Here is a 12,570-nt window from a genome sequence, read left to right on the forward strand (position 1 = left end):
AAAATGCTCTTATAAAAATAGAACAGGGACTGGGGTTGCAGATTGACCTGGGTAGCAAAGAAATGCTCAGAGCAGGTAGTGGTGCGAAGAGGTTTGTGGTGGTGGTGGATTGAAAAGGCCAGCAATTCACAGGTGGAAACAGTAGCACTGTATACAATGTATCCTTCCCCATCATCCTAGAGCATCCAGTTTAGGGCTGTACCACTCATTCCCTAAGCTTTGGCTAACATTGCCAAGGAACAGAATGCTGGATTTAGGGTACCTTTCCTTTCTCCTCCCTATCTCCCCTATAAATGCCTTCATCAAAGATACCTACCGGGAAGTAGGCAAGTCCCCTTTCCTAGGCAGAGAAGCCAAGCTGGAAGCTATGCCAAGCTCATCTGTTTGAGCTGGATATATAGTTCTTTAACCTCTGAAATAATTTCTTTTCTACCACAGTATAGAGAGGTAGAATCTGCTTGCTAATTTTGAAAGCACCACATTTAAAGGTGTTTGTATCACCTGCACCTTTAAAAGATTGTGTTTGTTAAACCCAATTTATTTATTTATTTTGTTCAGAGAGTTGCATTCATTAAACACAATTCTCCGAGTAATAGATACTGATTATGTACAAAAGCTAGGCAGATGCTAATGGAGAAAAATTGGTCAAAACTTATTTCCATTCTTTAGAGGGCCCCGATAAAAGTGGAGGGGAAATATCCAGATCTGAAAGTAGAAGGTGGACTACAAGGGATTAGAAAGCATGCCAAGAAGGAGAGGAGGGGACACGCGTCGATAGAGATGATGGCTACATGCCACATGTGTGTTTGGGTCTGTCATGCCAGATTCCTACACATTTGTGTAATTCGTATGTGCTAATAATAGGAAGAAAAAACAAACTGAAAACAAAACTGAATAGGAAGAAAAAACAAACTGAAAAATTACTGTTTTTTTTTTTGTTTTTGTTTTTGTTTTTGTTTTTAAATTGAGGCCTGAAGAGGTGTATCCAGGTAGAGCATTGTTGACAGAAGTGCAGAAAAGAGGTGGTGGCCTTTGCATTTCCTCCCTCTCTGAAGTCTGTGCTGCCCTGGCTGGCCCTGCCCCCTCACCCTTTCCCACAACATCCCTTTGGAGCCCAGTGGAGAAGAAACCTCTTAGATTCCCAACTGGTGTTCCAGCTGGACGTGTGCCTTTCATTGGAAAACTCCTGTGAAGGAGAAAGGTTTAAAGCAGGGCTCCCTGCACCCCTCCCCCATGCCGACATCCAGCCTGCTCCGCACTGCACAGCATTCTCAGGCTTCGGATTCTTTGTCTATTCTGTGTGGCAGGAGAATCGCTCACTCTTTTTAAAAGCCCTTTACCTTTTCTTTGCTTTTATCAAAGAACACTCTCTGAGCTTTAAAACCCAACCACAGCTATCCTCCTGAATATTTCTGTGTGGAAGGGATTAATCAAGTCTGTCAAACGCTGAGCGGTAAAATCTTTAATATTTCTAAAAGGTTTAAAGCCTGCATATTTATCGCATGCATCGTTGAGAATAATCTTTCTTTTTATATAAAAAAAAATTAAATGCTCATGGTGAAATCCCGTGGTGATGAGCACAGTGGGCGAGGGGCTCATGCAGGACCCTGTTGTGATACTGGTATGGAGACTTCGGCTGAGCCATTCTCTGACACTACCTGACTAGGAGCACCCATCTTTGCCCACATCTGTTTATGCTAAGGCTTATGCTGGAATTTGAGCGCAAGGATGCTCAAGAGAAAAGGAGGAAGAATATAGTATACAGTAGACATTTCTGTTGAGTGCTTGCTACATGGGTTGAACCGTGTATGCATTTCTTGAGGGGTTCTTACCTTTTAATTTTTGCAACACTCTTTTCTCCTGGACACCATCTAACTGTTCATAGATGAGGATACCAAAGTCCCAAGAGGGGAGAAAAGTTTTCTCAAGCCCACATAAATGTCTGTTGATGATTCTGGGACTTAACCCTGTGCTTGTCTAAGTCTTTTGTTCTGCATGTAGAGCAAGTGCTCAGTGCAGGAAAGTGTTCATTTGCCTTGGTTAGAATTTCTATTGCTGTGCTAAAACTCCATGACCATAAGCAACTTGAGGAGGAAAGGGTTTATTTCATTTTACAGCTCATAGTCCATTGTCCGGGGAAGTTAGGGCAGGAATTCAAAGCAGGAACCTTGAGGCAGGAAATGGAAGAACGGGCCATAGAAGAGTGCTGCTTACTAACATACTCTCCATGGTTTGCTCTGCCTGTTTCTTCCGTTGCCCAGGACCATCAGCTCAGGAGTGGTAGCACTCACAGGGAGCTAGGTTCCCCCCATAGCGATGCTCAATTAAGAACATGCCCTGCATGGTTGTCCACAGGTTAATCTGGTGGGGGGACTTCTCAGTCTAGGTTTGCTCTTCTTAGATAGATGACTCTAGCTTGTGTCAAGGCCACATAAAACTCGCCATCATACCAGTCAAACTCTGTCAAAGATGGTTAGGATTGAGATGTCTGAGGATAAAGAGTCATCGTTATTTTATAGGCAGACAGTATAACTAGCTGGACATGATTTTGAAAGTCTGAGCTGCTTTGCTTAATCCAATAAAGAATTTCTTAGAATAGAGATTCACTCGTGTGAATATGATAGACTTGTACTTTTTTATTTAGACAGTACCTTTATATGAAGTCTAATGTCGTGTACTTGATCTCCCTGAGAAGTAATATTAACACTACTAACATTTGACAAATGGGGAAACTGAGTCCCAGAGGTATAAGTTATGTCTTTGGATATAAAACTAAAGCGATTACAATGATGCTCAAACTCTGTTTCTCTTATTCAAGAATATTTTCATTAATATTATTTTAGACACACACACACACACACACGAGTATGATCTACTGGTGGTGGTCAGAGGGTAATCTCTGACATGGACCCTCATCTTCCAGCTTGTCTGGGGACAGTATTGCCTTATTTTTTGCCTGTGGAGCATACCAGGCTGTCTGGCTGATGAAGTTCCGAGGACTCTCCTGCCTTCTCCTCCCCCACTGCTGCATTAGTACTCAGATTTTATGTAGGGATTCAAGGTCAAGCCTTGATGTACATGTGGCATTCTCTTTACACCCTGAGCTATCTCTCTACCCCACCACTAGTATTATAGAAGTATTTGTATATGTCTGAGAACTGAATGAATTAGAAGCGTTGGAATTTTATTGATAAGAAGTGTACAGTTTCTAGAGTGCTTTATCAGTTGTCAAAATATACTGGATTGAAATGTAATGCTTTTACTTGAAAAGTTTTACAAACACTTTTCATTTAGAAGATGTAAAGAGTTATGTGTTGTTTTATGGGTATGCATACATAATAATTTTCAGCTTTATTGGCAAATAAAATAAAGTTTTGAAGCTTAAAAAGACTTCAGAGACCTGTGTGTCTAATTTTCAGGTTTTACAGCTCAGGTCCCAACACTAACAGTAGTGAAACAAAGCCTATTTAGCATCTCATGATGGAAGAAAGATTTCTTTTCTGTGGTGAGGATGGGAGATACAAAATAGAGAAGTTTTATTGGAATTGCAGAGAATTTTAATTATGGGAACATATTCAACAAGTGGTTATTAAAAACAGACTGGAAGGACTGTATGTATGGCACAGAACATATTCAACAAGTGGTTATTAAAACAGACTGGAAGGGTTGTATGCATGGCACACTGATAACATGGGCAGGGGCCTCTTATGGCAGCTCAAGTTTGTTGTTTCAATATAATGAGTTGTGTTATTGTATCCTTAGACTGTGCCTTGGAGGGCTATCTACATAATTAGGCCCCTGGGCAGACAGAATGTAACGTCTGGCTCCTCTATATCATACGACCATTTGGCATGAGCTACTACAACCCAAGGAAAGGCCCCAGGATTGGGAAGATGTGTAATCTCAACCTCATCCTATGCAAGAGTAGTTGCTCTGGACTTGCCAAGTCTTTGGATACAGTAAAGGATAAGAGGAACATGAATGACTTTTCTCCATATAGGCTACCGAGAAGACAATGGGTCAACTTCTGGAATTCTTTGGATGAGCAAGTTGTTTCCCCATCTTAGATTATGTACATTGTAATTAGCATCTGTGAAGAAAGAGAAGTGAATTCTCCCCATTCCTCTGTACTGCATCCTGCTCTGGAGGATTGGCCCAGGCACTGCACTTTTCCTATGTGTACCTGATCAATGCTGTTGAAATGAGTTTGCTGTAGGGTAAAGCTCTTACACATACTAAGAGACAGAGGCAAAGGGCATGGTCTTTTTCAGACGGTGGAATAGGTCTTAAGTGCTGCAGGTTGCCATTCAAAGGGTCCCGTTAATTCTCTCAACCCATGTCAGCTTACTTGATATGCTAAGCACTCCACTAGACACAGGTCTACAGAGCACCCACAAGTCTCTCAAAAGTTGAACTAGCCAGAAAAGGGCAAGAAGCCTACACTATCAGCTGAGACTCTTGGGTTTGGGGACCTGTGAGTGAATCAAATGCTCATTTGTACTAACTAGAATGAGTCACATTAGCTTCCTTATCAATGGCCCTTTCCATGCTTAGACTTAGCACAACTGCAGGGTATTATTCTGCCCATTGCACCCATTTGGGGAACTGGGTTGATTTCTAGTCTTACATTAGCATTCCCTTCTCATGTTCCCTAAATGTTTAAAGAAGAGGACAGAAAGGGAAAAATCCCACTTGATGGGTTTGGAGGTAATCTAACTGAACACGGCCTGCATCTTTTCTAACTGTAGCCACTTGGCTGGAGATCAGCCATAGAACCCACTGAATTGCGAAGGAACAGCAAATATAGTTTAGCTAGAGCAGAAGAGGCACAGATGTATTTTTGTCTCAACATGTTCCCTTAATTGGTTCTTATTCAAACTTTGACAAACTTTCTTGGCCATGTCAAAAGGCCCCGTCACAAAATATGATATTCTGGGGTGGAAAGAAAGCTCTCCTGACAATTTCACCCACACCCAGTTGTCCTAAAGATGGTAACCTAACTTTTCACCCCAGGATTCCTCGTCTATTATTCTATCGTTAAAATAGAAATAGCAGAGAACTGTGACCAAACAAATTCATTCCCATGAAGTTTTCTGAAATTTTGAAAATGAGCAAGAAACAAACTTTCACAAGTGAGAAAAGAGTTTTTGGTGCTTTGTTCCCTTTTAAGCAAGGTGGAAACAAAATAAAAGTGATCTCTAAAGGCTCTTTAATGTTGTTAATGACATATGGACAGAAAGGAGGAGTGAGAACTCACAACACTCTTTTCCTTGCAAACATATGCTTAGGTGTGTAGTTACAGACACCTAAAGACTAGAAGACGCTGCATTAACACATGGATGGATTTCTCCCCAGAGTGGGATAAGGACTCCTTTCCACTCCATTGTTTCTCCACATAGATTTTCTTCTAACCTTGCCATATCTTTTGTAAATATGAAAACTATGACAAGGCTTGGTATGATGGCTCACCAGGTATGATACCTACCACTAAGGATCAGAGTGGAAATCCTCAAATTTTATATAGAAACTGAGCCGACATGGTAGCCTGCCTAGAAACCCTGGAACCAAAACTAGCTAACCAAATTAAACAAAGCAGCAATCTCCAGATTCAGCAAGAGACCCTGCTTCAGTAAAATAGGCAGAATGGTGAAGGGAGACAATGTCAACTTCAGGCCTCTACATGCACAAACACACACGCCTGTGAACATGCATTCACACATGCAAGCATATACACACACATATACCATGCCTGAACAGAAGAAAACAATTACATTTTTTTTCTTTTTAACAAAGTAGAAAGAATGGCTTTGAATGTCTGGTTCATGAACAGACTTATTATGCCATGCATCCTCCAATTGTATTGAGAGAGATGGAGAGATAGCCAGCTTGAGACCAGAGGACGCCATCGAAGTCAAAGGTTACACAGACTAAGATGTGAGTAACACTTTTCTCACTTGGGTTGGAGTGTACAAATCCTGACTTTAATTTCCTTTCAAAACTGAAATAATTGTTAGTAGCGATGGGAGATGCCTATAATCCCAGTTTGGAAAATGGATCCAAAGTTCAAGGTAACCCTCAGCTACTTAGCAAGTGTAGTAACCTAGGATATCTAAGACCCTGTCTCAAATAATAAAACCTCTTCAACAGGTGACTGATTTAAAAACTCAAGACTATGACCATGCGTTCAAATCTGAGACTTCTGTCTAGTGGCTGTGTGGCTTTGGCTATATAACATCACAGCTCTGAAGGTCCTTGTAAAGTAGAAATGATGCCTTTTTCTTTATACTATTAGGGTTGCATCAAATATGATAATATCTTCAAATATGGGATTTATATGCATTTAATTTATGAAGATGTTTGCATTGTGCATATATATTTGCATCTGTTTATATATGAATGTATAAATACTATACATACCCACCTGAGCACCTGTCACTAGACTTAGAGAAGTGCACTGTGGGATAAAAGCACTTTCCTTATTGTACCTCTTTCCATCTTCTGAAGGCTTCTTTCCCCATCCCATGCCCTATATTTCCCTAGATTCACCACTAGGACCACTTGGAGTTTCATTCCAGGGAGACTGTGCCTGAGATCCCACGTGCAGTGTGGAGAAGTTACTCCTGAGGCTTCTGCCCTGTATAATTTCAATTTGGTATGGACAACCCAGGCTCACTCCATACCCACCTTGTGTGCCAACTGTAAAACAGGAGGAGTGTCCTTGACTAAAAGTTCTAAGCAAGACATTCCAAGGCAAAACAATTCTAGGTTAGCATTGGACATGGCTTGCTCAAGGTGTTCTTGGGCTGTGACACTTTCCAGTGCTTGCAGGAAAGGCAAACCTGGGATCCAAAGCCATTTTCTCAGTTCTGTCTAGGCCAGTTCCCAGAGACCATCCCAGCAGTTCACAAAAGAGCATACAGGTGCAGCACTGGGCACCAGGCTTTTGTGCCCAGGGGTATTCTTGATATTGTATTTCTTTCAGCAAGGAGTCCTATTTTTCTCTCTTTTTCCCTCTTGGGCATCTCTGTATTCAACTGCTTAGCTGGATGGAGAAGGTCCTGTGTGTTACTTGGGTTGTCTAAACTCTTTCTCTTGTACAATGGAAGGGGTCCAGATGGCCAAGAATCTTGGAGGGTCCTTGAACATCCTGCCTACAGGGCTTCAGCATCATTAAAATTGTGCTCAGTAACTTCTAAGAGAAAATAGGCAAGGAAATAGCTCGTTTGCAACTTAGAGCTCATTCGAATCCTAGCCTAGTCTCCAATTTATGCTGCCAAGAAGCCTATTGCTGATTATGCTGGATGCCCCATAAATTAATGAGAGCTGGACTTAGAGGTGACAACGATCGCTGAGCCTGTGGAGCAGAAAATGCAACACTAATACATATGTTTCAGAAATGTCCCTTTGTCTATATATTTGGAGAAGAAAGTGCTGATGAGGATCAATTTCATATTGACTTTAAATTTTTCAATTGACCCAGTGCTCTTTTTATTAAGTAATGCACATGAGAACGTTTCGTCCCAAGCCTACTTTATGGCTTGGAGAATTCCCTTCAGAATCCAGTAAGCTGGATAGAATTTGAAATGCAATTCATTCATGTATTCTTTTATTCATCCTTTAATAAATATTTATTGAGAAGCTGCTATGTGCTTAATTCTAGAAACGAAGCTAGAATGTGAGTAAGACCCAATCTGCCCTCGAGGAATCTAAACTCTAATGAGCTAGCCAGACCCATCAACATACAGCCCTGCCCTGAGAAGTTGCCTCTTATTAGTAAGTTGCATAACTGGTAAGAAAGTATATAGGAAGGACTCAGTATTCTTGGCATTTGGTAAGTACTAGATCTTTTTGAATGAATGAATGAATGAATGAACGATTAGATAAATAAATGATATGGTCATTTAGCTGAATTTTAAAATGGCACAGCAATCAGTTAAGCAGAAAACAAAATTCATTTGGTATTGAGGAATCCCAATGTATAAGACAAGGCGTTTTGGTGTTTTAAATGCCTCCCAGAGCAGGAGAGGAAGAAGTAGGGTCAGCTATTCTAGAGGACAGAGGATCTTGGATGTTAAGCCAACACTTATGCAAATAGAATAGACCTGCTTCTAGATGTGGCAGTTCAAGGTCCTCCTGCTGTAGGGACAGGTCTGGCTATCCAGTGAATGGCTCAGTTGTGACTACTTCCTATAGTTGGAACAAAAATGATAAGCAAAACAGAAAGTGATTGCTCATACCATTGGATGTGCATCTGAACATGCTACAGGTAGAGTGTAGAGAGTTACAGTGTAGAAGCAGCTTGAGAAGAACCAAAGGTCTTCTCTCAAAAAGACCTGATTCAAATCCTGGTTTGCTACATATCAACAACAGCTCTTGATTCTGGAAGCCGAGATCCTCCTGCTATCTGTGCTGTGTCTTCAGCTTGACTGAATGTTGGGCAATATGCTATGAAGTGTTTTCTCCTTTATGCTTTCCCTTCACATGCTTTTCTCAACTAAGATTTCCCACATCCTTAGTTACTGTCTGTATGCCTGCAAGTGGTGCTGTTCTGTTTTGTCTTAATCCTGTTTAAGTCTTAAGCAAGTCTGGGCAAACATGAGCGCCTCTCTTTTGAACACCTGCCTCTGGGACAACCTCCCTGTGCTGTGCATAGCAGCTTGGAATCTTGTGCTCTCTTGAACTTGATTCGATGTCTGTAGTGGCCTGGTTGATTTATGGCTGCTTGCTCCTGTGTTTGATCTTAGAGCAGTCAGCTGTGATGTAGCGCCTTCATTTTATTCACCTGCTGGCATCTTCATGTTTGGTCAATAGCTTGTTAACTACTCTGAGGACAGGGACTGCCCTTCCTGGCTAGCATTGAGAGTGGTCTCTATGGTAACTGCATCCCATCAGAGACCATCCTCATTCTTCAAGGCTTTCCTCTTCTATTTTTCTCCGGTGACTTCTGAGTAACCTGTAAGGTTTGGAGCCCCTGTCTCACCCTGCCAGGAAGCTAGTGCTGAACGACAGTCTCACAGAGGAGCTGAACAAGACATGCTGCTTTCTTCTACCCAGGCTGGCTTGTTCTGTGTTGCATTTGGGCCAGGCCTGCTGGGACCTGTCATGCCGCCTTTATCGTTGCTCTTTGTGGCGGTCCCCAGCTACTCCTCTTGGTCTCTCTCAGAAAGCTTTGCGGTGGATTCTCCAGATCTCCCTGCTCATTAATATCTTGCAACAGTCGCCTCTTGAGTCCTGCCACTCTGTGGGTGCTTTTGCTCATTGTCTCTCTTTGTTTAGTCATTCTCTCATCTCCTCAGACCTGACTCCCAGGCTTTCTGTTCTTCCTCTGTACCAGAGAAATTATGCCAAAGATACTCATGTAGACTGCTTAGATCGAATACAGGAGGAAACCATCATTTATATGAAATAGGATGCTAGAGTTTTCAATCTGCTGATGACATCAGGGCTCAGCAATAACACAGGTGATCACAAGCCTCATGTGGAGAGCTGTGTTCCAGGCACTGTGGTGAGCTCATCACATCCTTACAATGCCTTAGCAAGGAACATACTCTTTTGTCCTCATTGTGTAGATAAAGACAAAGTTTCTGTCTCTTTCTCCAAATCCCTTCAGATTTTAAAAGAACTATGCCTCGCTAGAAGCCTTGAAGGCGTGTCACTTTACCATGTTTTTGCTCTGCCAATTTCTCTGCCGTAAGTTCTTTCCAAAGATTCCATGATTGTTCTGTTCTGTAATGATGACAATTGAAATGTGGAGGCAGGATGATCATGATTTTTGCAGCCTCTTAGGACTACTCTGTGAGTTTTAGGCCACCTGGATTGTATGCGGATCCACTGTTGTCTTAGCCACCATTCTATTGTTTGATGGGACACCATGATGGCTCTCTTATAAAAGATGACATGTAACTGGGGGCTGGTTTATGTTTCTGAGATTTAGTCCATTGTCATAATGGCAGAGAGCAGCAAGGCCGCTCCCCCTCCAACGATACCCCTTCTAACCCAGGGAATAGTGCCATTCCATGATAACTAAGCATTCAAACATATTGCTATGGGGGCTATTATTATTCAAACCACCGTATTCCACTCCCCAGTCTCCATAGGCTTATAGCCATAACGTAAGGCAGACATGCATTTAGTCCAATTTTTAAAAGTTCCTGCAGCCTATGACAGTCTCAACACTGTTTAAATGCTCAAAATCTCTTCTGAGACTCAAGGAAATTTCTTAACTGTAATCTCTGTCAAACCAAAAGGCATATCATATACTTCTAAATGGATATATATATATTTATATATATATATATATATAAAACCATTCAAGAAGGGAATAAAGCGAACTTGGTGAGGAAATACTGGACCAAAGCAAGACCAAAAACAAATACGGAAACCTCTATATTCTGCATCTCTGTATCTGGTATCAAAACATTCTTCAAAACTCCAACTCATTTCTGCTTTGTCGATGGCAACCAACAAACTTTTTCGCTTGAGCTGGTCCCACACTCAGTCTGCAGCTCTCCTTGGCAGGTATTCAGTGACTCAGATATCACCAATATCTTGGGGTCTCCAGTAAAACCCAGGCATCACCTTCACCACTTCACATAGTAGCCTCTCTGGGTCTCCACGTAGGGACACCCCTGACAAATGCCTGACTTCAGCAGCCTTCCTTAGCTATGGTTTAAAATTCCATAGCCCCTTTCTTATGTTCTTAACTCTGAAGCCAGAACCATGCGGCTAAAGCGACGTAGTTCTACTGCTTGGTGGGACTGGACTTGGCCCTCTCTTGCCGTTAAATTTGCAATAGCATTTTCTTATTAATGCTTCCCTTTTCTGCTTTAGCTCTGCCTTAACTGCTTTTTATAATTAGGAAGCTCAGTTGTGTGGGTCTTCCTCTGAGGTCACAGCTCCCTCTATTACATTAATTATCAGGGTTTTTTTTTTTTTTTTTTTTTTTTTTAAAAAAACCATTTTAAAAACATTCTTTAAACATCTCCTTGAACACTGGATTTATCTCTATTACACCTCCTGGTGCTCCCTGTTCCTTAAACTGTACATCTTGTAGTTACCTTTGTCCAGCTTGCATGCTTGTTTTCACTATAAATGTTCTTAAGAGTGATTACTAATATACACATGACAGAGTCAATACTAGGCTGTTTTGATATCTCTGCCAATGACGTTAATACAAAAACTCTTCAATTTAGCCTCAGGCAGAATTTTTTGGACAAGGGAAGCAAACAGCCACATTCTTCAGAAAAATATATCACAAGAATGGTCTTTTCTTATTAATACTCTTCTCCTCTGGAACTTCCTTATCTGGACTCCCACAGTTCACATTGCCCACATCATGGTCTTCCATACTTCTACTAGAAGGGCCATGAAGTCATGCTCAAAGCATTTGACTATTTTTCTAGTCCAAAGTCTTCCATATCCCCCAGTAAGTACCATGGTCAGGCCTATAATAGCAGCATCTTACTCCCTGGGCCTTATCCATAGGATGAGATGAGAAAGAAAGGAAAGGCAAGGTCTGATGTGAGCTTTGGGAAACCTCAAGCCAACCCCCCAATGACATACTTCTTCCAACAAGACCACTCCTACTTTAACAAGACCACACCTCACAATCCTTCTCAAATAGTTCTGCTCCATGATGACTAAATATGCAAATACAAGAGCCTATGGTTATTCAAACCACCACACCAGTCTCAAACAAAACAAAAGTCCATTTTTGTATATGTTCTATTTTTCTCTTTCTCCTTGATCCCCCTTTCTAACCATCTATGCCGGGTTCAAACTATCAAACTTTCCAAACTTTCTCTTTGTCCACATTACCATCAGCAAGGGTCCACTCTTTCTCCTTGTCCACATTACCATCAGCAAGGGTCTGCTCTGCCTCTGCTACCCATGCTCTCACCTGGCAGACTTACAATATTCTCAACTACAAGACTATTCTCAACTGCGGTCCTCCAATTTACTTTGTCTCCCGGATCGCAGACATCCCTCCCCTCGATGCTGATGTGAGGAGGTGGGAATTGGGAAAAAAGGATCCACACCATTGACAAGGGTGTATACTTGTCTTGTGTCTGGTGACAGGTACCATCCTGTTTGATGAAAGTCTGTGCTTTAAATGCATGTATTTTGCTTCCATTTTAAAATTTCATCTTATAATTCTTTACATTCTATTTCACCCTTTTCTCATTTTGTTTTCTTTCACATAGCCAAAGGATGTGTTCCTAAAATTACTTTGTGTCTGAATCATTCTGGTTTCATGTGTTTTTAGTAAATTGCCTGCTAACAGCTGGTGAGGATTTTGTAGAAAGTGAAAGGATGGTCCTGAGTTCAGTGTATGAGGGATCTGCTCTGAGCAGGCTAAGAGTATGACAGAGATGCTGCGTACTGCTATTGCTGCTTTCCCATGGATTCAGAATCTCTGGGCATTCCATTCTGAATGGCAGCTTACACCCAGCACCAAGAGATGCTTTACAATGATCTGCTCACGTTATTGTCAGCTATTTATTGGATGATCCACTGTTTTCAGGTGCCATATAAAATGCTTTTCTAATACCATGTGACTCACTGTTAGTA

General features: G+C 41.5%; 1 protein-coding gene across 3 annotated transcripts in view; it reads left to right on the forward strand.

Annotated features, from left to right (window-relative positions):
- The window catches only part of Dab1 (DAB adaptor protein 1), a 1,123,238-nt gene that overhangs the window by 327,791 nt on the left and 782,877 nt on the right, over positions 1 to 12,570 (forward strand). The gene's annotated exons all lie outside the window — the stretch shown is intronic.

This window comes from Mus pahari, chromosome 6 (genome assembly GCF_900095145.1).
Source record: "Mus pahari chromosome 6, PAHARI_EIJ_v1.1, whole genome shotgun sequence".
NCBI lineage: Eukaryota > Metazoa > Chordata > Mammalia > Rodentia > Muridae > Mus > Mus pahari.